This window comes from Canis lupus, chromosome 6 (assembly GCF_003254725.2).
Source record: "Canis lupus dingo isolate Sandy chromosome 6, ASM325472v2, whole genome shotgun sequence".
Lineage (NCBI taxonomy): Eukaryota > Metazoa > Chordata > Mammalia > Carnivora > Canidae > Canis > Canis lupus.
The window spans coordinates 1,685,094-1,710,015 of NC_064248.1; the positions used below are offsets into that span (position 1 = coordinate 1,685,094).

At 41.2% G+C, this 24,922-nt stretch overlaps 1 protein-coding gene and 1 pseudogene across 11 annotated transcripts in view; both read left to right on the plus strand.

The window, feature by feature from the left end:
• Positions 1–24,922, plus strand: part of CALN1 (calneuron 1) — a 522,356-nt gene that overhangs the window by 374,583 nt on the left and 122,851 nt on the right. The window lies entirely within an intron of this gene.
• LOC112646411 (U4 spliceosomal RNA) lies at positions 6,676–6,796 on the plus strand (annotated as a pseudogene).

The following is a 24,922-nucleotide window of genomic DNA, read 5'->3' on the forward strand; positions in this document are numbered from 1 at the left end:
CCATCCTTGTCAGCACTGGATATTCTCAGCTCTTCTTTCCTTGTAAATTTTAGACACTCTAGTATGTATATAGTGGTATCTATCCCATCATGACTTCTATTAGCTTTCTTTACATTTGCTTGATGGCCTGTAGTGATACAGATGTTTATATCTGTTGCCCATCTTTTACTGTATTGACTTTTTCCTTAATGAGTTTGAGGGCTCTTGATGTATTCTACATAAAATTTTTTAACATATTCATTTTGCAAATATTTATGCCAGATGATGGCTTGCGTTTTCATCGTCTTAAGAGCACTTTTTAAAAAAAGAAGTCTCCAATTTTTGTGAAGCCCTGTTTGTCATATTTTCCTTTTATGATTCATGTTTTATGTGTCCTACCTAACTCAGGCAGGGTCTCCTGTGTTTTCCTCTATGTGTTTTATCATTTTAGGTTTAATATTTGGGCTGTGTTAGTTTTGGACACTCTATCCATTGCATTATTGGAATAGTATGTGAGTCAGTTTCAATGATATTGTTCTTAGACAGTTCTTAAAGTTTATTTATTTATTTATTTATTTGAGAGAGAGAGAGAGAGAGAGAGAGAGAGCTAACGAGCATATGTGCCCACACACAAGTGGGGTGAAGGGCAGAGGGAGAAGGAGAGAATCTTAAGCAGATTCTGTGCTGAGTGCAGAGCTGTACACCAGGCTTTCTCTCACATCCTGAGATCATGACTTGAGCTGAAATTAAGAGTCAGATGCTTAACTGACGGAGCCATCCTGGCGTCTCTGTTCTTAAACAGTTCTCAATAAAAGTTAATGACATTGTGTCAAAGAATATACCAGAAATAATGTCTGTTGGGGAAGCTGAACCAAGGACATATCTCTCTGTTGCTCTGACATAATCCAGTGGTAGATTATATGCATTTAGTGTTTGTTAGTTAATTGTTATTGTTTCTTTTTAAAATTTTTATTTATTTTTAAAATTCAAGTATACTTAACATGTAGTGCCACACAAGTTTCTGATGTGTGATATGCCAATTTAGCAACTTCACATGCCACTCAGTGCTCATGGCAAGTGTAGTTTTAATCTCCATCACCTATGTCACCCATCTCCTCACCCACCTCCTCTCTGGCAACCACCAGTTTATTCTCTGTATTTAAGAGTCTGTTTTTTGTTCGTCACTTTTTTTGGTTAGTTTATTGTTTCTTAATATTAACTCAGAAGCCCTTCTTTCTTGAATGAATTAGGTATATGGTAAATATACTTCTGACTCATGACAAGTAAAATCATGTTGTCTGCAAACAGGAGGAAGTTTTTAGTATTGTTTTATAGAAGGTTGGCGGAAAGAGCACATACAAAGGATTGAGCTTTTCCAAAAGTAGTATCTAAGCAATTAAAAGCACGCTTTTAAAATGTGAGCCAGAAGGCATTTCTGTTTTTCCTGGAATCCTCAAAAACTATTTCTACCAACTTACACCCCAGTGATATTTTTAAGGTGCTGATTTTGTGTTCAACCCAAGTCAATAAAACCATCTTATCCTCTATAGATTACTCCCTAGGTAATAGGGTATTGCATTGGCCAATATTGGAAGAACCAGATCTAAAGATCACCTCATTTAGAATATTGTCTGAGAAGCTCAGACTTCAGATTTATATAGAGGAAAACAGGCATACACTTTCAATGAAATGTTCCATAAAATAAATATATCTATATATTGGAAGGGAATAAAGAGTTGTCCTTTTGTTTTTTGTTTTTTTTTTAGAGTTGTCCTTTTGAAAGTGATTTAATGGTCACAGAATAAAACTAGATGGGGTCATAGCCAAGGACTTGATGGAAACACTTTTTTTTTTAACCGTTTGACCACTTTAACCCATTTCACTCACCCACTGCTCCCCACCTGACAACCTCCAATCTGTTCTGTGTATCTATGAGTTCAGGATTTCTTTTTTAGTTTCCACATATCAGTGAGATCATAAAGTATTTGTCTTTCTCTGTCTGATGGAAACACTTTTAATAAGTTCACAAGGAGCTAGACCCTAAGCTCAGTGTGAATAGGGTCCACATCTTTCCTATTCATGCTTATATCCTCAGTTTCTAGCTCAGGGCCTGTCACATAGTAGGCAAAGAAAGAAAGAAAGAATTAATGAATGAATGAGTATTTCCTGGACCCAGTTCAAAAGCTGCTTGGGCAATCTTAAGTATTTAAAAGTAGGCATATAGGCCAGCCCCAGTGGCCCAGTGGTTTAATGCCACCTTCTGCCCGGGTCGTGATCCTGGAGACCCCAGATCGAGTCCGTTGGGCTCCCTGCATGCAGCCTGCTTCTCCCTCTGCCTGTGTCTCTCTCATGAATGAATAAATAAATAAAATCTTTAAAAAAAAAAGTAGGCATATACCCAGCATATCCCAGGCTGAGTATTCTTCCTAGAGATGTTCTCACTCAGGACTATAAAAGGGCATGTAGGAGGATGCTGATTATGTATGGTCTGTTTGTGGGACTGAGTTGGAGGTAGCCTAGGTGTCCATCCCTAAGGGTAGGTATGAATAACATGAAATACTTTGCAACGATCCAGATGTACATAAACAGCAATGAGGATAAAAAAAAAAAGATTCTTTAGTCAGAAAAGTAAGAAACACAATGAGATTCATAGTATGGTACATTTATGTAATTTAAAACACATGGATGTTTGAAACAACATACATTTTGAGGCAGTGTATCAAGGGGGCACAAGAACATGGATTCTGGAGCCAGAATTTAGGGACCCAAATCCCATTTCCACTACGTACTGCTTATCTTGGGTGAGCTACTTAGTTGCTTTGTGCCTCAGTTTTCTCATTTGTAAAATGGTGACACCTCATTGTACTGTTATCCAGATTGGGTGAGTTAATGTATGTGAAGCATTTGGGACATATCATAAGCGCTCCAAGACTATTATCTATTATAAATATTATTACAAAAGAATATGCCTCAAGACATGTATCAAACACATTAGAGTGGGTGGCCAAGGGGGTAAAAGAAAAGGAGTAGGATTTGGAGATGAAGAGGAGAGGAGGAAATAAAAGGAAAAAGAAAATTATTTAGAGCTTACTGTTGGGGCAGGGGACCTTAATTTGTGACACTGGGGAGAGTAAATTTTCCAGGTGTCCCTGGTCTCTGAGATTCCAAAACTTCAAAACCACTTTCAAGTCTTAGATACCTATGTCTAGACCTGTCCTTGTTACAGTATTTGAAAGCCAAACTTAGATCCTTGTATAAGAATGGATTGTACCTGAATCTTTCAAGGTTACTAGCATTTTGAGCAAGTGTTGAATTGATGAGAGCTCTAATGATCCCTTCTGATTTCACTTTTCCTTATCACTTTATTATTATCATCAGGATTTGCTTTATTTATTTATTTTACCTAATGTATTTTTTTGGCTTGGCAGTCTCTGGCAAATCAGGCACAAGAAGGGAGAGGCCGACATCTGCTGTGGCATGTTATAAATAAAACTGGTTTTAAGTGTTCAGCAATTTGTAGGGAAGATATGGGAGAAAAATCTTTTCCTCCGGGCAGCCAAGATGGAATTTTAAAAGTCACTGGATTATGAAATATTACTAGTGTAATTTGAAGTCTTTCTAGTGAGTCTCATTGTTTTGAGCCCCCAATCTCACCACTGTAAAGGGTTAAAATGAGGGGACATGCCAGTCTTTATATAGTCCAGAATGTCCTTCCAAATGCTGGTCACAAGCACAGAGGGACCAAATATAACTTGGTCTTGGTCAGCAGCTCCTTAACATGGAGGCAGTATTCGTAGTGAGGTTTGTTACAAGTAATTTGCTTCTACTAACATTAGTTTTTTGTGTGTGTGAGTGGATCCAGATTATTCCTATAATAACTTCCTTCTTTGTTATTTGCATTTTGTATCAGAATTTCATGAAGAAACAGTATGCACCCAGATACAAATGAGGAGGTGTTAATGAAGAGGCTGTTTACATAGTGTAGGCAGGTTAAGGAACAAATGAGATGGTGAGGCTCCCTGAGACTCACACAGATGGAAGATATTCCCACTCACCAAGGGCTGGAAGGAAAGGGTTACCGAAACCCATTAGAGCTGGAAGAGGAGCCACTGAGTGGGAATTGCCACTGCTAGAGCAGCACAGCTCTATCAGAGAGTGAACAGGGGAGATATACTCTGACCTCTCTTATCTCATGCCCTCAGATTTCCTGCCATTCTCTCCCACTGGCTTAACCCAACTGGAAGCCAGTTGTAAGGTTGTCTAGGAGATGCAACCCACAGGTATCAGCTTCCCAGGGCCCAGGACAGAGAGGAACAAAGAGTGGATTGGGGGATGGCAAATGGAGAACTGTCAGCATACATTTCTTTCTTTCTTTCTTTCTTTCTTTCTTTCTTTCTTTCTTTCTTTCTTTTTTCTTTCTTTCTTTCTTTCTTTCTTTCTTTCTTTCTTTCTTTCTTTCTTTCTTTCTCTTTCTTTTTTACAAAGAGAGAAGTTTGAGACTCTTCTTTATACCTATGGGAGTGTGGTACAAATGTGAACATAATATGTTAAGTATTTTATGGCAGAAAAGAGACTGCAAATTACTGGTCTATGAGGCGGTCTCCCAGGGTAGAACTTTGGGTAACATTTTCCTCTCTAGTTTGCTATCTTTGAGCACAACTAGGTTCTATTTATAAATACATTTGGTAGGCAAATTTCTATTAAGATTTAGATATCTGTCTTTAGAAGAAAAGTCCCCAGGGAATGTAAGCTCCATTTCCAATTCATTGTCTTCTTTGCCATTGTATACCCAGCATCTCACACAGTGCCTCCTGGCATTGTGAATGAATGAATGGGAAGTGATCTTCATGCACCTTATATGGTCTAGGTATGGATTCATTGTCTCCACTCCAGAGAATATGATAGTCATTTTGCTGATTATGTAAAATTCCGTAAAAACAAACGATTATCATGATGGGACCAGATAGCCATGTAGGTGCTTGCACCTTGATGGTAAAATGGAGGCTTATAACTAAGATAATTATGTTCAGTTTGCCAAGGAACAGAAAGGAATTAGGACTAGAAAGAGATTCTGGTCCTCTGAGCCATGGAGTTTGACCATGGCCCTCTTATGCTGATGAAGGTAAGAGTGGAATGGCATTTCTCTCTTATCTTTCCTGCAAGTATTCACTGCACTTAGCCTTCCCCCACAAAAATGAGAAATGTAAAGTCAAAAGCCTAGAATATACAGAGATGTCGTAAACTCCAAATCTCTTTGGAGATATATAACATTAAAGCTTATCAGAAAAACTGGTATGCTCATATTCTTCATGTTTTGGGAGAAGATTCTTGGTCATTTTGATGGACATTCTGAGGATGCTACTAAACCTGATTAAAAAGGAGGAAAGCAAATCATTCAGGTTACTGTTTGTCCTAACTTCTGAAAATGTCACAGCTTCCTGTAGAATGGGTTGCTTGAGACTGAGAAGCCTATACTCATTTTTTATGACAAGCACTCCAAAGTAGAAGCATCTGAAGGCTTAACACTGTAGGTAACCCAATATAGGGTAAGCCAATATGAGAGGTCAAGCAGTGTGTAGGGAAGTGATCTGAGGATCTAATCTCTCAGTCAAGAAAATGCTATGGGCAATGTCTATTATGAAGTTGAGTGGGAGATAGAACCTGTCAAGGTACATGGTGACGGGTCAGGTCTTATATTGGGGAAGAAGTTACCCCCTTGCTGAATCTCACAGATAAGCTAACATGAAGTCTAATGAAAGGAATTATGTCATGAGGCCTTTGCCATTATGATGAGTTCTAAAAGCTGAACAAGTTGTCCCAAAGTGCGAGACCACAGACATAGGCTTGGGGAATCCAGACTGTTGTTTTCATGGATCTGGACAACTTTCCTGAGATGGGTGGGAGAGTCAAGTCCTCCTGAGAAGAAGTAAATGGGTCTCCCCTTCTCTCCAGAATTGTATATGCCAGGTATCTCTGGGCCAACTGATAAAGCCTCTGATAAATGGGAAGACTATCCACTATCCAAGGAGCCTTGCTGAGTTGTTTTCAGATGGGCTAAGATGAAAGCAGGGTGAGAAGCCCAACTCCCAGCCCATTAATATCCATCAGAGGGTGTAGGACTCATATCCCATTATCTGCTGCTGGCCAGTGGCCCCTGAGAATGGATTTCCCCCAGTCCAGGGATCCATGTGTTAGAAACCAGATGACAGAATGAGCAACTCTCCAAGGAAGGCCTGATGTGGAAAGCCATACTATTCTGGTGGATTTAAGTGCCATCTACATGGAAAGGATGCTTATTGCCTAGGGGAGAATTAATCTACGTTTCCCAAGTCATGAAGACAAGGTATTTTTAAGTATCCATGGAAGGGATAGTAGAGCTCTACTATGGAAAGGAAGGAATTGGTATGTAGCCCCAGTGGATCTGGGAGTATCTTGTGTATGGTTTGGCTCAATCTTCAGGGAAAGTATAAAACAAAGCATATGACACAGAACAGGAGGTATAAAAACAGGTCCACAAGACATGTATGATTAGTTCATTTATGGCAACAGTGAAACGACAATGCGATGAAGGAAAGATGGCCTTTCCAAAGGTGTCAGTTGTTTAAATCTGGACCCCTCTCTTATACTATGAACAAATATCAACTCCAGGTACATGGTAAATGTCAACGCAAAAACAAAAAATAATATGGCTTCTGCATCTTGGTGCAGTGGCAGTATTGTAGCCAATGAAGTTTATCCAACACATAATTATTGCTAATTAAAAATAATACGGCTTTTAATAAAGAATATGAAAGATATTTTTATGACCTTGGAGAGGCAGAGAGTTTTTAAACAGGATATAAAGAACATTCATCACAAAGGAAAAGACTGACAATTACGACTATATTAAAAATAAACTCAGGGGCACCTGGGTAGCTCAGTTGGTTAGGTGTCTGGCTCTTGATATCAGCTCAGTCTTAAACGCAGGGTTGTGAGTTCAAGCTCTGTATTGAGCTCCATGCTGGACATGGAGCCTACTTAAAAAATAAAAATACATGAAGTGAGTTCATGCAAAGACACCATTAAGACAAGCCACAGATTGGGAAAACATAGTTACATATATGTACATATATGTATATATACATGCACACACATATGCATACACATATACATAAAAGGATACCTCCAAAACATATGAAGAATAAACAAGATACCAGGAAGACAAATATAGGTGGCCTGATAGAAAAATAGGCAAAGACTCAAATAAGCACCTTACAAAGGAGTAGATTCAAATGACCAACAAACTTACAGGAAGATTATCTGTCATCAGATAAATGCAAGTTAAATTCACAGTAGGAGAGGTTCTAGTCCTAAGTAAGGACTATACACTCACAGAATGCAACAGAACAATGTGCATGGAGCAGCTGTCTGTGAACTCAGAGAAGGAAACACAAGCAGGTGGATTGGCAAGCTCAAAGTACCACTGACCTGATAGTGACTTGTCATTTTTATTTTCTGATGTCTCCCAGGCCCAGACTCAGAGATAGCCCCAAGCCCCCAGAGTGCACACGAGGTGCATAACTTGAGACCTCTTGAGACTTTAAAAAGAACATTCTTTTGTCTTGGTCCATGGGATGGGAAGCAGGCCCCTACAAGACAGAGAGAGTGGAGGCATCCCCCACTCTTTCTGTTTGTGTATTTTCCATTGTCTTCTGTCCCAGCACCCATACTGTGCCCTGCAGAGAGGAGGTGCCTATGCCTTTGTGCCAGGACCCTGGGAGGAACCTTGTTATTTTTCCTGTTTCCTCTACACCCAGCTGGTTGCATTCTCCCTCTCTGTGTATCTTCTCTGTCCTGCCTTGCTGAACCAGCTGTGGAAAGTGTACAGTAGAGCGTGGAAGCTAAGGCTCCACTTTCTAGCCAGAATGCTAGGAAGGGAGGTGCTGAGTTCACACAGAGAAGGGCCTTGGAAAAGCAACAACATAAAGTTGTATGAACTTCTGGGCTCACTCCCAGGTTGCACATACATGCAACTGATTCTAAACAGCATAATAAAGGCTTTGAGAACTGATTCATGGTGTGACAACCTCCCAGGTTGCAGACTGACCAGTAGATTGCACACCTCCCAGGACAGATGCGAATATCACTGCAAAGGCTTTGTAAACTAAGCTGATTTTGGAACCACAGGGAGTAAATCAGAACTTGTGGACTTGATATTGGGCAAAGACCTTCATGACCTTCAGTTGAGCAAAGAGTTCTTAGATAGGACACCAAAAGCACAACCAGAGAAAAGAAAAAAATGAATTGGACCTCATAAAAAATAAAATTTTTAATGTGAATCCATGAGATATCAACTCACACCAGTCGGATTGGCTATTATAAAAAAGACAGCAATACCAAGTATTGGTAGGGCTCTGGAGAAAAGGAACCTCTGTGCACTCTTGACAGGAATGAAGCAGAAATCAGGATGAAAGTTCCTCAGAAAATTAAAAATAGAACCACTGTATGATGCAGCAGTTCCACTTCTGGGTATTCACCTGAGAAAAACAAAAAACAGCAATTCAAAGAAAAGTATGCACCCCTATGTTCATTGCAATATTATTTACAATAGCCAGGATATAGAAGCTGCCTAAGTGTCCAGCAGTAATGAATGGATAAGGATGTGGTGCTCGCACCCATGCTCACACACACATGCACGATGGAATATTAATCAGCCATACATAGAATGAAATCCTGTCATTTATGAAAACATGGATGGACCTACAGAGAACAATGCAAGTGAAATAAGCTAGACACAGAAAGACAAGTACCATATGATCTCACTTATATGTGGAATTTCAAAAACAAAACAAACAAACAAACTAAACAAAACAGAAATGGACTCATAGGTACAGAGAACAAAGTGGTGGTTACCAGAGAGGAGGGGGTTGGTGGAATGGATGAAATAGGTAAAGGGGATTGAGAGGTATTAACTTCCAGTTATAAAATGAATAAGTCTCTGGTTGTAAAATACAGCATGGGGAATGTATGTAGGAATGTAAGTGGATCTCAAAGGCCTTTAGGCTGAGTGAAAGAAGCTTGTCTTTAAAAAGATATGTATTGTATGATTCCATTTATAGGGCACTCTGGAAAAGATAGGATTATAGGGACAGCAGACAGAGGAGTGGTTGTCAGGATTTGGGGGTGAGGGATGGGTTTGACCACAAAAGGATACACAAAACTATTTGGGGGGGATGAAGGAACTTTATAGTATCAGTATCCCCTGATTATGGGATGGTTATAATAGTCTATCAGGCCTTCAGAAAAGATGATGGGTTGGAACACTCACGTGGCTCAGTTGGTTAAACGTCTGAGTTTAGCTCAGGTCATGATTTCAGGGTCCTGGGATTGACCCCTGCATCAGGTTCCCCACTCAACAGGGAATCTGCTTGTCTCTCTCTGTCTGCCCCTCCCCTTGCTTGTTCTCTCTCTCTCAAATAAAAAATAAAATCTTTTAAAAAGATCATGAGTCTATCAGGTTTATAAAATCATACATAACCCCAAGAAAAGAACCCCACTGGAACCATGTATGTGTGTGTACATGTGTGTGTGATAGGGTGGTAGTCACACAAGTATATGCATTCATCCAAACTTATTGAACACTTAAAATTGGTGATTTTTTGTGGAATGTCAAGTATACCTCAATAAAGAATAAAAATATTGGTAAATCAAATAAATCATAATGAAATACGACTGCACCCTTATCTGCATGGTTAACATGAAAAAGGATGGCAATACCAAATATTGGCAAGGACATGGAGCAGCCAGCTTCATTCCCTACAAGGGGGGTATGCATTTTTGGAAAATTCTGGTGCCTGGTCCTAATGCTGTGTATGCCTGTGTCTGAGAACATCTCTCACTGTGTATGTTCCAGAGGAGAGCACACAGAGCACCAAGACCCAGGAGTGCCATATTCAAAACAGTACCATCCTAGCTTTAACTGGAGATAACCCAGATAGCCATCAAAAAGACTGAAGAATAAATCATAACGTACTGATTCTCTGGAATACTATATAGCAATGAAAGAAGACACACTGCAGGCAGTGGGGGTACAGTGACACGAACAGAAGGCCGAGCACCCTCACCAACTTCACAAACACTGAATGTAGCACATGAGAGCAAAGAAAAATTTCCCAGGCTTTTTTTTTTTTTTTTAAGATTTATTTATTTATCATTTGACAGAGAGATTGGGGGGGTGGAGAGAGGGAGAGAGAGAGAGAGAGAGAGAGAAAGAGCACATGAGTGAGGAGAGGGGCAGAGGGAAAGAATTTCAGGGACTCCCCACTAAGCCCAGAGCCCGCTGCTGGGCTTGATCTTATGACCCTGAGACCATGACCTGAGCTGAAATCAAGAGCCTGACACTTAACTGACTGAGCCACTCAGGTGCCCCCCAAATTTCCCAATCTTAAAATAAAAACGCTTCTATGTTCTCTGAATCCAAAGAATCAACCAGCTCATTTCTATTTAAGTCAGCGTGTGGAAATTGCATTCATATGTCCGAGGACTGAAGTTAATTCATCAGGGGCTTGTGATTGGTAAGCTGAGGAAAGCATCTGGGGTTTTCTGTGATGAGTATAGGTAAGCTGAGGGCCTTGCCATGGCGGAGGGGAGTGAGGTTGGAAGTAGTGTCTTTGGAGGAGGGGGATTTGAGCTTTTGGAGGGTGAAATATTTCACTCTTGAGTTCCCTACTGCAAAAGATTTTTCCTTTTTCAAACCTTTTTGTTTTCACTTTTATGCTTTTATATCAGATTGCCTCATGTTTTCATCATTCCAGAATCAATAATGATAAATTTCTTGCAATCAAGAAAAATTTTAGCTTTAACCATGAATCAAAGAGTCACAGACCCACTACCTCCTATCAACTTCACCAAAAAGAATAAATCAAAATTCTTTCACAGAAAATGAAAGAGGACTGTCAATCAGAGATGAGTGGCTGCTAGATTTTTCCAGTGTCCAAACCACAACTTTTACCAAGATAAGAACAAGTTGATTAATTGCAGAGTCTCTTCCAGTGTCACATTTAGCATTCCTCATCCACCTACCAATTCATAAAGCTCCCTGTGAAGGGAGATGAAGGGACCAACTATTACAAATAAAATATAAATACTTTTGGCTCACTGTATCTGCATTGCTAAGTTCAATCAAGACTTGCGTTGGAATAACACAGAAGCATAAAATTTTCAGACACCCATATCTGCAACTTTTCTGGTTGCATTTCCTCCCCTGCAGCATCTACATGTGCTCAGTCATCCCATCCATCACAGAAGGAGCTCTTTTCTGCTGGTAAGATTTCGATTTCAGAGATGTGGACCACTCAGTCTGCACTTCCTCGGCAGGGGATTTCGGTGAAACCATCTGCTTTGGGCTCACCTGGGACAACCTGGCTGCCAGACTGCATGGAGGATTTCAGTCTTGAGGCCCCAGGCCCACATGAAATATGTTATATTTGTAACCCTCCTTCCAGGGGTGGCTGTCTACCCATTTGGCATCACATACATTATAGTCTCGTTATGGTAGAATTTCGAGCCTGGGTAGCTCTCCAGAGTCCCAAAGCATTCTGGGCCCGTTGATCCTGGGTACCCTCAAACTCTTAGGTCATTCCTATATACTGACCCAATACTTATTGCTTTTTGAATCTAAATAAGCCAGTGTGCCATGTTCCATGTCCCACACAGAACAGTGGGAAAAATGCTTATGTTGAGATCCAACAGACCTGGGTTTGAACCCCAACTGTACCATTTACTATGTAATCTCTAAATTCACTTACAGTCCTCACTTATAAAGTAGGATTATGGCCACTTCATTGGGCATCTTGAGGCTTAAGGAGAGAACATATATCAAAAGTTCATCAACTTTGCTTTCTCCACTATAGCATCTCACTGGGATACAAACCTTTTAAGACAACTCTCACCCTAAAAACAAGAAATTAAACTTTTCACACCCCTCCAGCTTATAAATCATTTCTCTTCTCCCCTCCATTGATAGCCCTTCTGAAGAGTAGTCTGTACTCACTCACTGCTGTCAATTCTGTCCTCACATTGACTTGTGAATCCACTCGGATCGGCCAGATTTCCGTTCCTGCTACTCCATAAAAAGCTCTAGTCAAAGTCACTGATAACTTCCATGTTGTTAAATTCAGCAGTCCATTTTCAGTCCATCTCTTCTTGGCCTCCCAGCAGCCCTGGCATGATTTGTCACGCTCTCTTCCTTGAAATACTCCCTCCACTTGGATTTCAGGATGGCAGATACTTCTGTTCTCTGATCTCCTTCTCCAGCCCCTTTACTGAGTCTCCTCAGTAACACTAAACACCAGAGGAGCCTGACTGTCCTTGAACTCATTTCATAGTAGGCCTCACCCATACCTGTGGATTTAAATACTTCCATATGCTGAAGGTTCCCAAATTCATACATTCGGACATTTCCTCTGAACTCCAGTGTCTATGACATCCTCTCTTGGATATCCCCACTTTGTCACATCTCTCTTAGATACCACCACTTTGTCACATACTGCATATCAGCAAGTAGTATTGAAACAAATCCAGCATCTGGCTGCTTCTCCCTATCTCCGGGTCCAAGCCACCACTGTATTTTGCCTGTATTAGTGCAATAGCCTCTTCACTGATCTTTTTGTTTCTGCCCTTGCCTGCTCCCCCCCCTTACTAATGCAACCAGACTTGAGTTACAATGTGAAACAGCTCTGTCACTCTTTTGCTCCCCCTTTGTCTTTTTTAAAAGTTGAAATCCTCCATGGTGTGCCTCTGCTACCTTTGCTTCTGCTCTCACTCTGCTGTAACCACACTGGCTTCTTGGCTGATTCTCAGACACATCAAGCAGGGCCTTTGCATTCACAGTTTCTTCTAGTTGGAAACCTGTCCCCCAGAACATCTCAGGGCTCATTTCCTTGTTCTCTTTAGTTCCCTGCGCACGTGTTAGAGAAGTCTGTGGACACACTGTATAAAGTAACAACCCCTTCCCTCAACCTCTCTTGGCTTTCCTTACCCCTCTTGCCATGCCTTAATTTTCTCCATGACAGTTTCCACAATTCTTTCATAAAATATCACTTTTTATTAGTTTACTGTCTTCCCTCATTTAAAAAATAAGCTCATTCATCAAGTTATGGAACCTCTGTTCCAGTTTCCTCATATAGCCAATGGGTTAAAGAGTCCCATTTTCTGGTCACCCCTCCAAGGACATTGTGAGGAACAGACATGTTAACACATATAGAAATGCACTGAAAATATTTAAAAGTGCTACCTGCATGTAAGACATTAATTCTATTGTCATCATTGTCAATAAAGAGAATTCCAAGGGGTTCCTGCTTCTACCATCCTTGGGTACCTACCTATGGGAAGGCTTTTCTTCTTACAACTAGATAAAAAGCTGAAATGTCTCCTCATATACTAACAGACAGGATAGATGAGGCTGCTGAGGGGGTCATGGAGGCCAGGAAATGGGATGAGTGGCCGTGGGCAAGCAGCAGTGTGTGTCAAAACCTCAATTTCCAAAATATATAAAAAATGAAGTATTTATAATATTTCCAAAATATACCAGAAGTGAAGTATTGTATTTCCTCTGCCTTGACAGAGTTCGTAAGATCAGAAAAAAAAAAAAAAAAAAAAAAAAGATAGGCAAATGCTTAGTCCACACAGAAGATCTGGCAAAGTGATAAGGTGCAGATTGCTGATGTCAGCACCTTCTGTGCATACCCTGTAACCTTAAGTGAGTAATTTTACTCCTCTATGCCTCTGAGGATAAAGAAGGGTGATAAAGAACCCATCTCGGGATCCCTGGGTGGCGCAGCAGTTTAGCGCCTGCCTTTGGCCCAGGGCACAATCCTGGAGACCCGGGATCGAGTCCCACGTCGGGCTCCTGGTGCATGGAGCCTGCTTCTCCCTCTGCCTGTGTCTCTGCCTCTCTCTCTCTCTCTCTCTCTCTCTCTGTGTGTGACTATCATAAATAAATTTTAAAAAATTAAAAAAAAATAAAGAACCCATCTCTTGGGGTTGTAGTGTGGTTAATTGCAAATCACTGCCCATTCTAGTAAATGTCACCTATCTTTATTATTATTGTGTTATTTGTACAGTATGAAGCACCATATGAAAAAAAAATTTTTTTTTTGCATTATCGTGTTTTCTTTTTAGCTGGGGCCAATGAGAAATGGTGAAAAGGTTAGGAGCATTTCATTGATACACATTTATTGAACCGTAGCTACCCACTAAAAGCATTTTAAAGAAGTGTTTAACTAATGACCAAAGTCAAACCGATATATATAAATCCCCTCTCAGTCTTTCAAAATTCTTTTGATGTCCTTTGATAACTCTCTTAGGGAAGAATAAGTGTGGAAATCTGAAGATTCAAGAACCCTCTGATGTAAAGTGAGACATAATAAAAAAAAGTTGTGTCAGTGTGAGCTTGGTTTGACTGTGATTAGAACTGTAGATTCCACAGGGGTCTTCCCAAAAGGATTTCGGGTGTGCATTAGATCTTTATAAGTGACTTCCCTTCTTTGAGTCTGAGTTTCCACATTGCAAATTTGAGAGTATTAATAACTGCCCTAAAAATAATGGCAGTCACTCTCCATTTCCATCACACCCTGGATTCTCTCGCAATAATGAATTAATTGCAGTTGTTCTAATAAGCTAAGTTCTCTCTCACCTCTGAACCTAAGCTGTGGGTTTTTTTTTTCTGCCCTGCCAACCTAAAACCCCAACTTGCCTTTCAAGACTGTCCCTAGCTTTCACTTCTGAAGGGGTTGGGGGGTCCCTTCTCTATGCCCCTGTAGAAACATATGCCCACTGCCATCAAAGTATTTACCACATGAAATGGAAATTGCTGTCTGTCATAAGCTTGCAAGCCCTGCCAAGCATTGGGCCCCTGGTACCCAGCACAATATCTAGCACAAAAAACAGCACTCAGTATATATTTCTTCCTCAAGAAATCTTATTTACAATTATTCAGTGTACTTTTACACACATTTTGGAAGACTTAGTATGCAGATAAAAATGCCATAACACTTAATAAAGCTAAAATCACTATGAAAAGAATGTATATTACAAATGCGAAAGACCTTTCAGAAAAACTTTGGTGATGTATAAAAGACAAAAGAGGTAATGGCATCTTTCCCCTGCCAATGATACAGCTATTTCTATTAACCTGGAGTGATCATTTAAGATCTTTAAAATAATAAACCTATTCTCTTAACATGAGTGTGTGTTGATAGCATGTATTTAGAAAATGCAGGGCGCAAAGCTGTGTAGAGAACACAGAGATGAACAATGAGGTGCAAGAGGTAAGCCATGGGCACTGACAAGGTAGAAAGTACGGAGGACTAGGCTGCCTGGGTGGCACAGTCGGTTAAGCCTCTGACTCTTGGTTTTGGCTCAGGTCCTAATCTCATGATTTGTGGGGTTGAGCCCTGCAGCAGGCTCTGTGCTCAGCATGGAGTCTGCTTGAGATTCTCTCTTCCTCTGCCCCTCCCACTCATGCTCACTGTCTCTGTATCTCTCAAATAAATAAATAAAATACCTTTTAAAAAAGTACAGAGGATTGAAATACAAAAGAAGTGCACTGGCATTTATGAAAATTTATAAGGGGAAGCACTTGTACAACTAGAGGAATCAAAGAAGACTTTATAGAGATGACTTGAGGGGTGATTAGAAGCTGGACAGGTTCTCATGGACTTTGCATACGAAGGTGAGAGGGATGTAGGGAACCCACTGTACTGAGCTGACAAGAGCCTGGTGGAACCTTGGTTTTAGAAAGGATAATCTAGCTGGTTGTGCAAGGTGGACCAGTCCAGAGGCTGGAGTGTAAAAAGGATGCTCCTGTAGTCATCCAGGTAAGTGCTGAGGGGTGTCAGGTAGATGGTGGGCAAGGGATGAAAAGCACAGACACTGTAGAGGAGGGAAGGATTTCAGTTACATGTGGGAGGCCACTGGGAGGATGTGGAGGCACCTGGGGTGGAACCAAGAATGTGAGGGCATTGAGCATGAGGATTTCATGGCTCGGGAAAGTGCTGCCAAGTTGCTTCTGATTTCTTCAATTTAGCAATTGCAGTCAGCGTATCCAATTCAACAGATCAGCAACTTGATTGAGACACAGGGAAGAAGCTGTTGGAATGGCTAGGCTGGTTCATTGTTCATGCCTCAGCAAGCAATTGATTCCCTCTGAGATGCCCCAGAAAACAGGATTCAGTTCTGGGGTGGTCCTGCCCTGGTTCTCACTCTGCAATCAGCAGCTGCATCTGTTAGTTTGGCCAAGTGATTGATGGGTTGAGTCTGCCTCCTAGCAGGGGACTTTGAGGGGGAGGCTGCAGCAGTTTGAGAAACTAAAACACAGAAAAAGCAGGAGAAGGAAGAAGATCGACAATCATTCAGGTCCTTGAGTGCATTATAAAGTCAAGTGGTTTGGCTCAGGGTGAGGCTTTTCTGGTTGTTATCTGTGTGGTCTTAGTATGGAATGTGACACCTTCAAGTCCAAAGAATATATTTTGGGATGCTGTAATAAACCAACTGTACATTAAGTTCTTAGGGAATCTGGAAAGCCTTGTTTCTGGTATTCTTCACTGGAAGTGAAGTGTTTTCCTGAGGCTACCTAGTGCCAGGGTGCTTTGATCAAATTCCATTATGGAGGGCAGCCCTGGTGGCTTAGCAATTTAGTGCCGCCTTCAGCCCAGGGCGTGATCCTGGAGACCCAGGATCAGGACCCACGTCGGGCTCCCTGCATGGAGCCTACTTCTCCCTCTGCCTGTGTCTCTGCATCTCTCTCTCTGTGTCTCTCATGAATAAATAAATAAAATCTTTAAAAAAAATTCCATTATGGATCCAAAAAAGGTGTATGGTTCCCTAGGAGCAACATGGTAGTCATCCTTCACCATAGTAATTCATCTGTAGTTAAGAACCTACTATGTGCCAGGCAGGTTTTGGCATTTGCAGTGAATGGAACAGAGGGAGAAACAGATAATAAGGAAATGTCATTTCCTGATAAATACTATGATGAAAATAAAGCAGAGTGGTAGGATAGAGACTGGGGGCTAATTGGGTATGGCTGGTTAGAGCAGGCTTCCTGGAGGAGGTCATGTGGCTTGGAAAGGAATAAGTAGGTGCCTTTATCAAGAATGGCAGGAATGGCATTCTTTGCAGAAGGAATAGCAAGTTCAGACTCCTAAGGTGGGAAAACTTGGCATATGCCCAGAACAGCAATATAGCTGGTCTGGCTAGAGTACAGTGAGGCAGGAAGGTGGGCAGGGGCAGACTAGTGGGAGCGTGGAGCCCATGCTAAGGAATTGGGAAGCCATTGTGAGTTTGAATAGGTGTGTCCTGATTGGATTCATGGTTTTAAAAGCTGACTCGGATGCCTGTGCCTATCAGAGGTGTGAGGGATGGAGGGAGAGTAGGAAGTAGATTCTTTCAGCAAGAAATAGTCTAGAATATCAAAAAGCATGGTAGTAGGAGTCAGAGACCTAGCTCCTATTCTCAATCCTTCTGCCCATCCCGGCGTGACCCTGGACTACCCCCCCTCTGCCTCAGCTTTCCCATCTATATATAAAACGATAGAGTTAGAGGAGGTCCCATGCATAATCCTTTTCCACTTGCCCAGGCCTGAATGTGGGATGAAACAGATGTGAGCAATTATTCATTAGGAACTTCTCCAGACAGTCAAGGAACAGCATCCTTCTGGCCATCATATTTATGGCCAACCCTTCAGCCCAGACTGCTCTGTATTATGACAACGGGTAGCCTAGAAAACAAATTCCAGTGGATCCCAGAGTAGCATGAATGAGGCCTTCCTCTCAGATAGTCATGGCTCCCTTGGATCATGGGAGTGACAGAGAGATCAAGCATTTTGAAGACCTGTCAAGTCAGTTCTTACTTGCCAAGTGGCCCACGGAAGAACCTTTGCTACCTGGCCAGTAGAAGAGACCACCAAGCACCCCTTCCGCCTACCCAGAGCCGAGTCCGTGTATGGGAACAGCCCTTTGTCTGCAGACATTCACACCTTGCCTAGACCCACTGCTGACTCACCTTACTGTCTACCATCTCCCTAAGGGGTGCTTATTCAGTGTACGCCTCCTGTCATCCTCCACTGCCTTATCTTTTGCGACTCTGGCAGACACATGATCACCTGAACAAAATCTGGGAGTCATTCCCCAGTGAATATACCAACCATTACAGATCTACCCTTATCTTTACCTCCCTGGAAAGGAGAGAAGGAAAGCTCACCCATAGCCTCTCTAAGATCTACCTGTGCTGTGAAGTTTCTAATTATTGTTCATGACTGCTTTGGCCTTCCTCTTATCAGTCTAGGTGTCTTGCTTTGGGACTAGATATCTCTAATTCATCCACGCCCCTACCCATTTCTGCCTTCCTTCTAAATTAGTCAACTAGAGGGGAAGGCAAGAATCCTATGGCTAGCCTGGATGTTTCTCTGGAAGATTTGAGCCCAAACCCGAGGATGGATAGATTCAGAGGAATTAAGGGGATAATGAGGACACACAGTTCATATAGCTACAGCAGTGGGTTTTAGAAACTGCCAGGAATCATTGAGAAAAGCTAGCTTAATATGTTCAAATAGTAGTCCTTAGAACAAGTAACATGTTAACAGCAAGAGGTTGGTAATACCAAAAAAGAGGTGAATTTGAATAGTTAGGGGCCATTTACTCCTGTTGATTTTTCTAATCACAACCTCATTATGGGAACAGTATTATAAAGCAGCCCAATTTATGTGGATTATTTTTAGGGAAAAATACCTTCAGTACATTTTTTTTTTCATTTTTATGTCCAATAGTATTTTCAGAATTTCCAAAACAGACTATGGCACAGGGAAACTGCATGGTGAATTTGGGGCTTAAATTCCTGCTCGAATTTTTATTATAAGCACTGTAGCTTAAACAAGTTGCTCAAACTTTCTGATTCATAGCCTATTGTGTAAAATAGCATTAGCTCATGGTATGGTCACATTGACTGAGATCATGAACAGAAAACTTAGCAAGAGCTGGCACCTACTAGATACTCAGTGAATGGTGCTTATCATTTGTAACTGCAGCCACTCCCCTCAGGTTTCAGATATTACAAACTTCCTTCCTTGCTATCACACACCTGCCCTGGAGTCAAAAGCAGGAAGCCTGGTTCTAGTCTGTCTCAGGTATTGCCCTATGCCTAGAGCCTATTTTCCATGTCAGGGGAAAAAGAAAAAAAAAGGGGGCCTTGCAGTGCTCACCTCGCTAAGACAAGTGTGGAAAAATTATGTGTCATCTAAAAAGTTCTTGGAGCCCTCTGGATGTCAGAGGATACATAAATTCAGACTACCACAATTTTATACGAATTGGATCTCATTACTCAAGGTCTTTGGAAACAGACAAAAATAGAAGTGTGTGAAGATATCCTGACTTCCCTCTCTTGGAGAGACTTTTTCCTTGTAATGTTATGCAGCTAATTAAAAGAAAATAAACCCAGAGCCTGCCGTTTCCCTGAGGTCTACTATTTCCAGAAATGCTTTGGGACCCGAACTGCCTAGCTGATCTACAGAGCCAGCACTCAGGCCTCTGCCAGGGGTAACCCGCAAAGCAGCCTTTACCCCTTACCTGTCCTCAGCAGAATCCCACTGAGTGGAGAGGTCCTTTAGGTGCCACCCAGAAGCTTCATCCTGTGGCCTCATCTGAACTCCTGGTGCACTTCTGCTCTGCACTTGTTTTCATACAGTGTTCAGTCTTGTCTCAGTACTTAAGTGTGTCATGTTCACTTCGTTAGCTTTCAGTGTGGTCACTTCAAAGAGAAGCCACTAATGTGGGTTTTCTTCCCTCCCCTCATGTCCAAGGATGCTGGGAGGCAGGTACTAAATTGGCACCTAGTATCTTCATCAACAGAGATCAGATAGCAGAGGGAGGGTAGCAAGTGTTTGTAAACATGACAGATTGTTAACTCAGGACATTTTCAGTAATTGACTCGTAATTAGTAATTAATAACTAAGCAGAAATTAGTTGTTATAAAAATAACTTAGGAGTGCCTGGGTGTCTCAGTCGGTTAAGCATCCAATTCTTGGTTGAGGCTCAGGCCATGATCTCAGGGTCGCAGCATGGGACCCTGTATCAGGCTTTGAGCTCAGTGTGGAGTCTGCTTGAGGTTTTATCCTTCTTCTAACCCTTCCCACTCACTCTCTCTCGCTCTTTCTAAAATAAATACATAAAATCTTTTAAAAAGGCATTTTCACAATATTTTTTTTTAATTTTTTTTTTATTTATTTATGATAGTCACAGAGAGAGAGAGAGAGAGGAAGAGACACAGGCAGAGGGAGAAGCAGGCTCCATGCACCGGGAGCCCGACGTGGGATTCGATCCCGCGTCTCCAGGATCGCGCCCTGGGCCAAAGGCAGGCGCCAAACCGCTGCGCCACCCAGGGATCCCCATTTTCACAATATTAATTGACATTTTCACAATATTAATTCTGCCAATCCATGAGCATGGAATATTTTTCCATCTCTTTGTGTCTTCCTCAATTTCTTTCAGAAGTGTTCTGTAGTTTTTAGGGTATAGATCCTTTACCTCTTTGGTTAGGTTTATTCCTAGGTATCTTATGCTTTTGGGTGCAATTGTAAATGGGATTGACTCCTTAATTTCTCTTTCTTCAGTCTCACTGTTAGTGTATAGAAATGCCACTGACTTCTGGGCATTGATATTGTATCCTGCCACGCTACCAAATTGCTGTATGAGTTCTAGCAATCTTGGGGTGGGGGCTTTTGGGTTTTCTATGTAGAGTATCATGTCATCGGCGAAGAGGGAGAGTTTGACTTCTTTTTTGCCAATTTGAATGCCTTTATTGCTTTTAGTTGTCTGATTGCTGAGGCTAGGACTTCCAGTACTATGTTGAATAGCAGTGGTGAGAGTGGACATCCCTGTCTTGTTCCTGATCTTCGGGGAAAGGCTCCCAGTGCTTCCCCATTGAGAATGATATTTGCTGTGGGCTTTTCGTAGATGGCTTTTAAGATGTCGAGGAATGTTCCCTCTATCCCTACACTCTGAAGAGTTTTGATCAGGAATGGATGCTGTATTTTGTCAAATGCTTTATCTGCATCTAATGAGAGGATCGTATGGTTCTTGATTTTTCTCTTGCTGATATGATGAATCACATTGTGTTCTGGGGATAAATCCTACTAGGAACAAATTATTTTAAGATTTGTGTGGAATCAGAAAAGACCCCGAATAACCAGGGGAATTTTAAAAAAGAAAACCATATCTGGGGGCATCACAGTGCCAGATTTCAGGTTGTACTACAAAGCTGTGGTCATCAAGACAGTGTGGTACTGGCACAAAAACAGACACATAGATCAATGGAACAGAATAGAGAACCCAGAAGTGGACCCTGAACTTTATGGTCAACTAATATTCGATAAAGGAGGAAAGACTATCCACTGGAAGAAAGACAGTCTCTTCAATAGATGGTGCTGGGAAATTGGACATCCACATGCAGAAGAATGAAACTAGACCACTCCCTTGCACCATACACAAAGATAAACTCAAAATGGATGAAAGATCTAAATGTGAGACAAGATTCCAGCAAAATCCTACAGGAGAACACAGGCAACACCCTTTTTGAACTCAAGCACAGTAACTTCTTGCAAGATACATCCACGAAGGCAAAAGAAACAAAAGCAAAAATGAACTATTGGGACTTCATCAAGATAAGAAGCTTTTGCACAGCAAAGGATACAGTCAACAAAACGAAAAGACAACCTACATAATAGGAGAAGATATTTGCAAATGACCTATCAGATAAAGGGCTAGTTTCCAAGATCTATAAAGAACTTATTAAACTCAACACCAAAGAAACAAACAATCCAATCATGAAATGGGCAAAAGACATGAACAGAAATCTCACAGAGGAAGACATAGACATGGCCAACATGCACATGAGAAAATGCTCTGCATCACTTGCCATCAGGGAAATACGAATCCAAACCACAGTGAGATACCACCTCACACCAGTGAGAATGGGGAAAATTAACAAGGCAGGAAACCACAAATGTTGGAGAGGATGCGGAGAAAAGGGAACCCTCTTATACTGTTGGTGGGAATGTGAACTGGTGCAGCCACTCTGGAAAACTGTGTGGAGGTTCCTCAAAGAGTTAAAAATATACCTGCCCTACGACCCAGCAATTGCACTGTTGGGGATTTACCCCAAAGATTCAGATGCAATGAAACGCCGGGACACCTGCACCCTGATGTTTATAGCAGCAATGGCCACAATAGCCAAACTGTGGAAGGAGCTTCAGTGTCCATCGAAAGATGAATGGATAAAGAAGATGTGGTTCATGTATACAATGGAATATTCCTCAGCCATTAGAAACGACAAATACCCACCATTTGCTTCAACGTGGATGGACCTGGAGGGTATTATGCTGAGTGAAGTAAGTCAATCAGAGAAGGACAAACATTGTATGTTCTCATTCATGTGGGGAATATAAATAATTGAAAGGGAATATAAGGGAAGGGAGAAGAAATGTGTGGGAAGTATCAGAAAGGGAGACAGAAGATAAAGACTCCTAACTCTGGGAAACGAACTAGGGGTGGTGGAAGGGGAGGAGGGCGGGGGTGGGGGTGAGTGGGTGACAGGCACTGAGGGGGGCACTTGACAGGATGAGCACTGAGTGTTATTCTGTATGTTGGTAAATTGAACACCAATAAAAAGTGAATTTATTAATAAAAAAAGGAATAATTTAATCAGACACAATAGGTAAATTATTACATGAATTTATTCAGCAGGCTTGTTCAACATGACAGACATGTTGTGTAAGTGAGATACTAGTTTAGGCCACTGAGCTCCTCCTAGGAGGAAGGCAGTATAAGCTAACTACTAAGGAATTATTAGGTCCATGCCCAGAGCTTTGGTGTGTTTATTTTGAGTTTAACTTTTTCAGGTTTGGGAGTCTCAGGCTCAGAAAGTTGAGTTGATTATTCTTATCAGTTCAGGGCATACCATGACCACTAGCTCATGAAAAAGTCCTAATTCAGTAATGTGTATGTGTCCTGGGAAGAAGGGGTTGCCCAAACCATCATTACTTATTTGATTATGTTTTCATCTGCATCCTCATTCCCCCATTTTCATACTAACTATATATACCTACTCTGGAAGTTTTATTTTTTATATTTTTAAAGATTTTTATTTATTTATTTAAGAGATACAGTGGGAGCACAAGCAGGGCAGAGGGACAGAAGACTTCCCACTGAACAGAGAGCCCGATGGAGGGCTTGATCCCAGGACCTTGGGATTGTGACCGGAGCTTGAGGCAGATGCTTAAGCAACTGAGACACCCAGGTGCCCTCCCTACTCTGGAAGTTTTTTTTTTTTTTTTTTTAAGATTTTATTTATTTATTCATGAGAGACACACAGAGAGAGGCAGAGACACAGGCAGAGGGAGACGCAGTCTCCATGCAGGGAGCCCAATGTGGGACTCGATCCCGGGTCTCCAGGATCACGCCCTGGGCTGAAGGCGGACGCTAACTGCTGCACCACCCAGGGATCCCTACTCTGGAAGTTTTAATCAGTGCCTTTGAAAATAATAATTATTGCCAACTCTAATTGGATTTACTAAGGTCCTGTTGTTCTAAGCACTTTTTTATACTTGATCATTTTTAATCTTACCAACCATACTATGAGATGAGTTCTTTCATTGTTCCCACTTAACATATGAGGAACAGACAACATTCAGTGACTTTCCCAAGATCCCCACTTGATGGCAGATAAAGGACTCACACAGGTAACCTATGTAGAAAGCCTGGTCTGTATACACTCTGCAGGACTATATATCTACCATATATATAAAAATTTAGAGTGTTGTTTTATTTTTTTAAGATTTTATTTATTTATTCATGAGAGAGAGAGAGAGAGAGAGAGAGAGAGAGGCAGAGACACAGGCAGAGGGAGAAGCAGGCTCCATGCAGGGAGCCCGATGCGGGACTCGATCCCGGGACTCCAGGATCACACCCTGGGCCAAAGGCAGGCGCTAAACCGCTGAGCCACCCAGGGATTCCCCCATATTTATGTTTTAAAAGTAGATTTGAATCTTATCATGGTATTATAAATTTCTGTCTATACCTTACTTTTTTTCATCCTATGTTAGGTTTTTAGATTTAAACAATTGCTAAATGTACCCCTAGATCATTGATTGCCATGTAGCATTCAATCATACACATCCATTCCAGTTAACTCTAATTTTCTTAGTGATGGACACACACAATTTCTCCCAGTTTGTAATCCCCATTATTGTTCATGTAAACATCGTCATACTTATCCTTATATAGACCCGTGTGAATTTCCTTAGAATATGTCATTTGGAACAGGATTGCTGAGCTATAAAGTACATACAGCCTAGAAGATTAATTTCTGGTATGGTGAGGCCAACTCCCTCACTGGCAGGGTAAAGGATTCTTTCTTCCTCCAATTCTCATAAAGACTTATCTGACTTTTCGATTTCTACTATTTTGATTATTATAAAGTGGTATAACATTGTTGTTTTGATTTTCATGTCATGAAATTGAACATCTCTTCATAAGCTTGTGGTGTGGTTTACATTTCTGTGAATTGGTTTTTCACAGTGTTTTGCCCATTTTCTATTCTGGGTCTCCTATCTCGTTGTGTCTTAATACCAGCTGTTGGTCAGTCTTAGAGTTTGCAAGTATTAGCTCTCTGTCTTCCACCCTTCAGTTAGCTTTGTGGTGTCCTTTGTTAAATAAATTTCTAATATGGGATCAATTATATCCACTGACATTTTTCTTCTATGATGTGAATTTGGAGTTTTGTTTTCAAAATAACTCCTCTAGGCATCCCCTTCTGGAAAATAATGGAGTGATTTTTGTGTAAAATCACTTACCAAAAATATCTCTTATTCAAAATGAGTAACTTGTTTACCCTGTGGAGGGAGAGATCATGG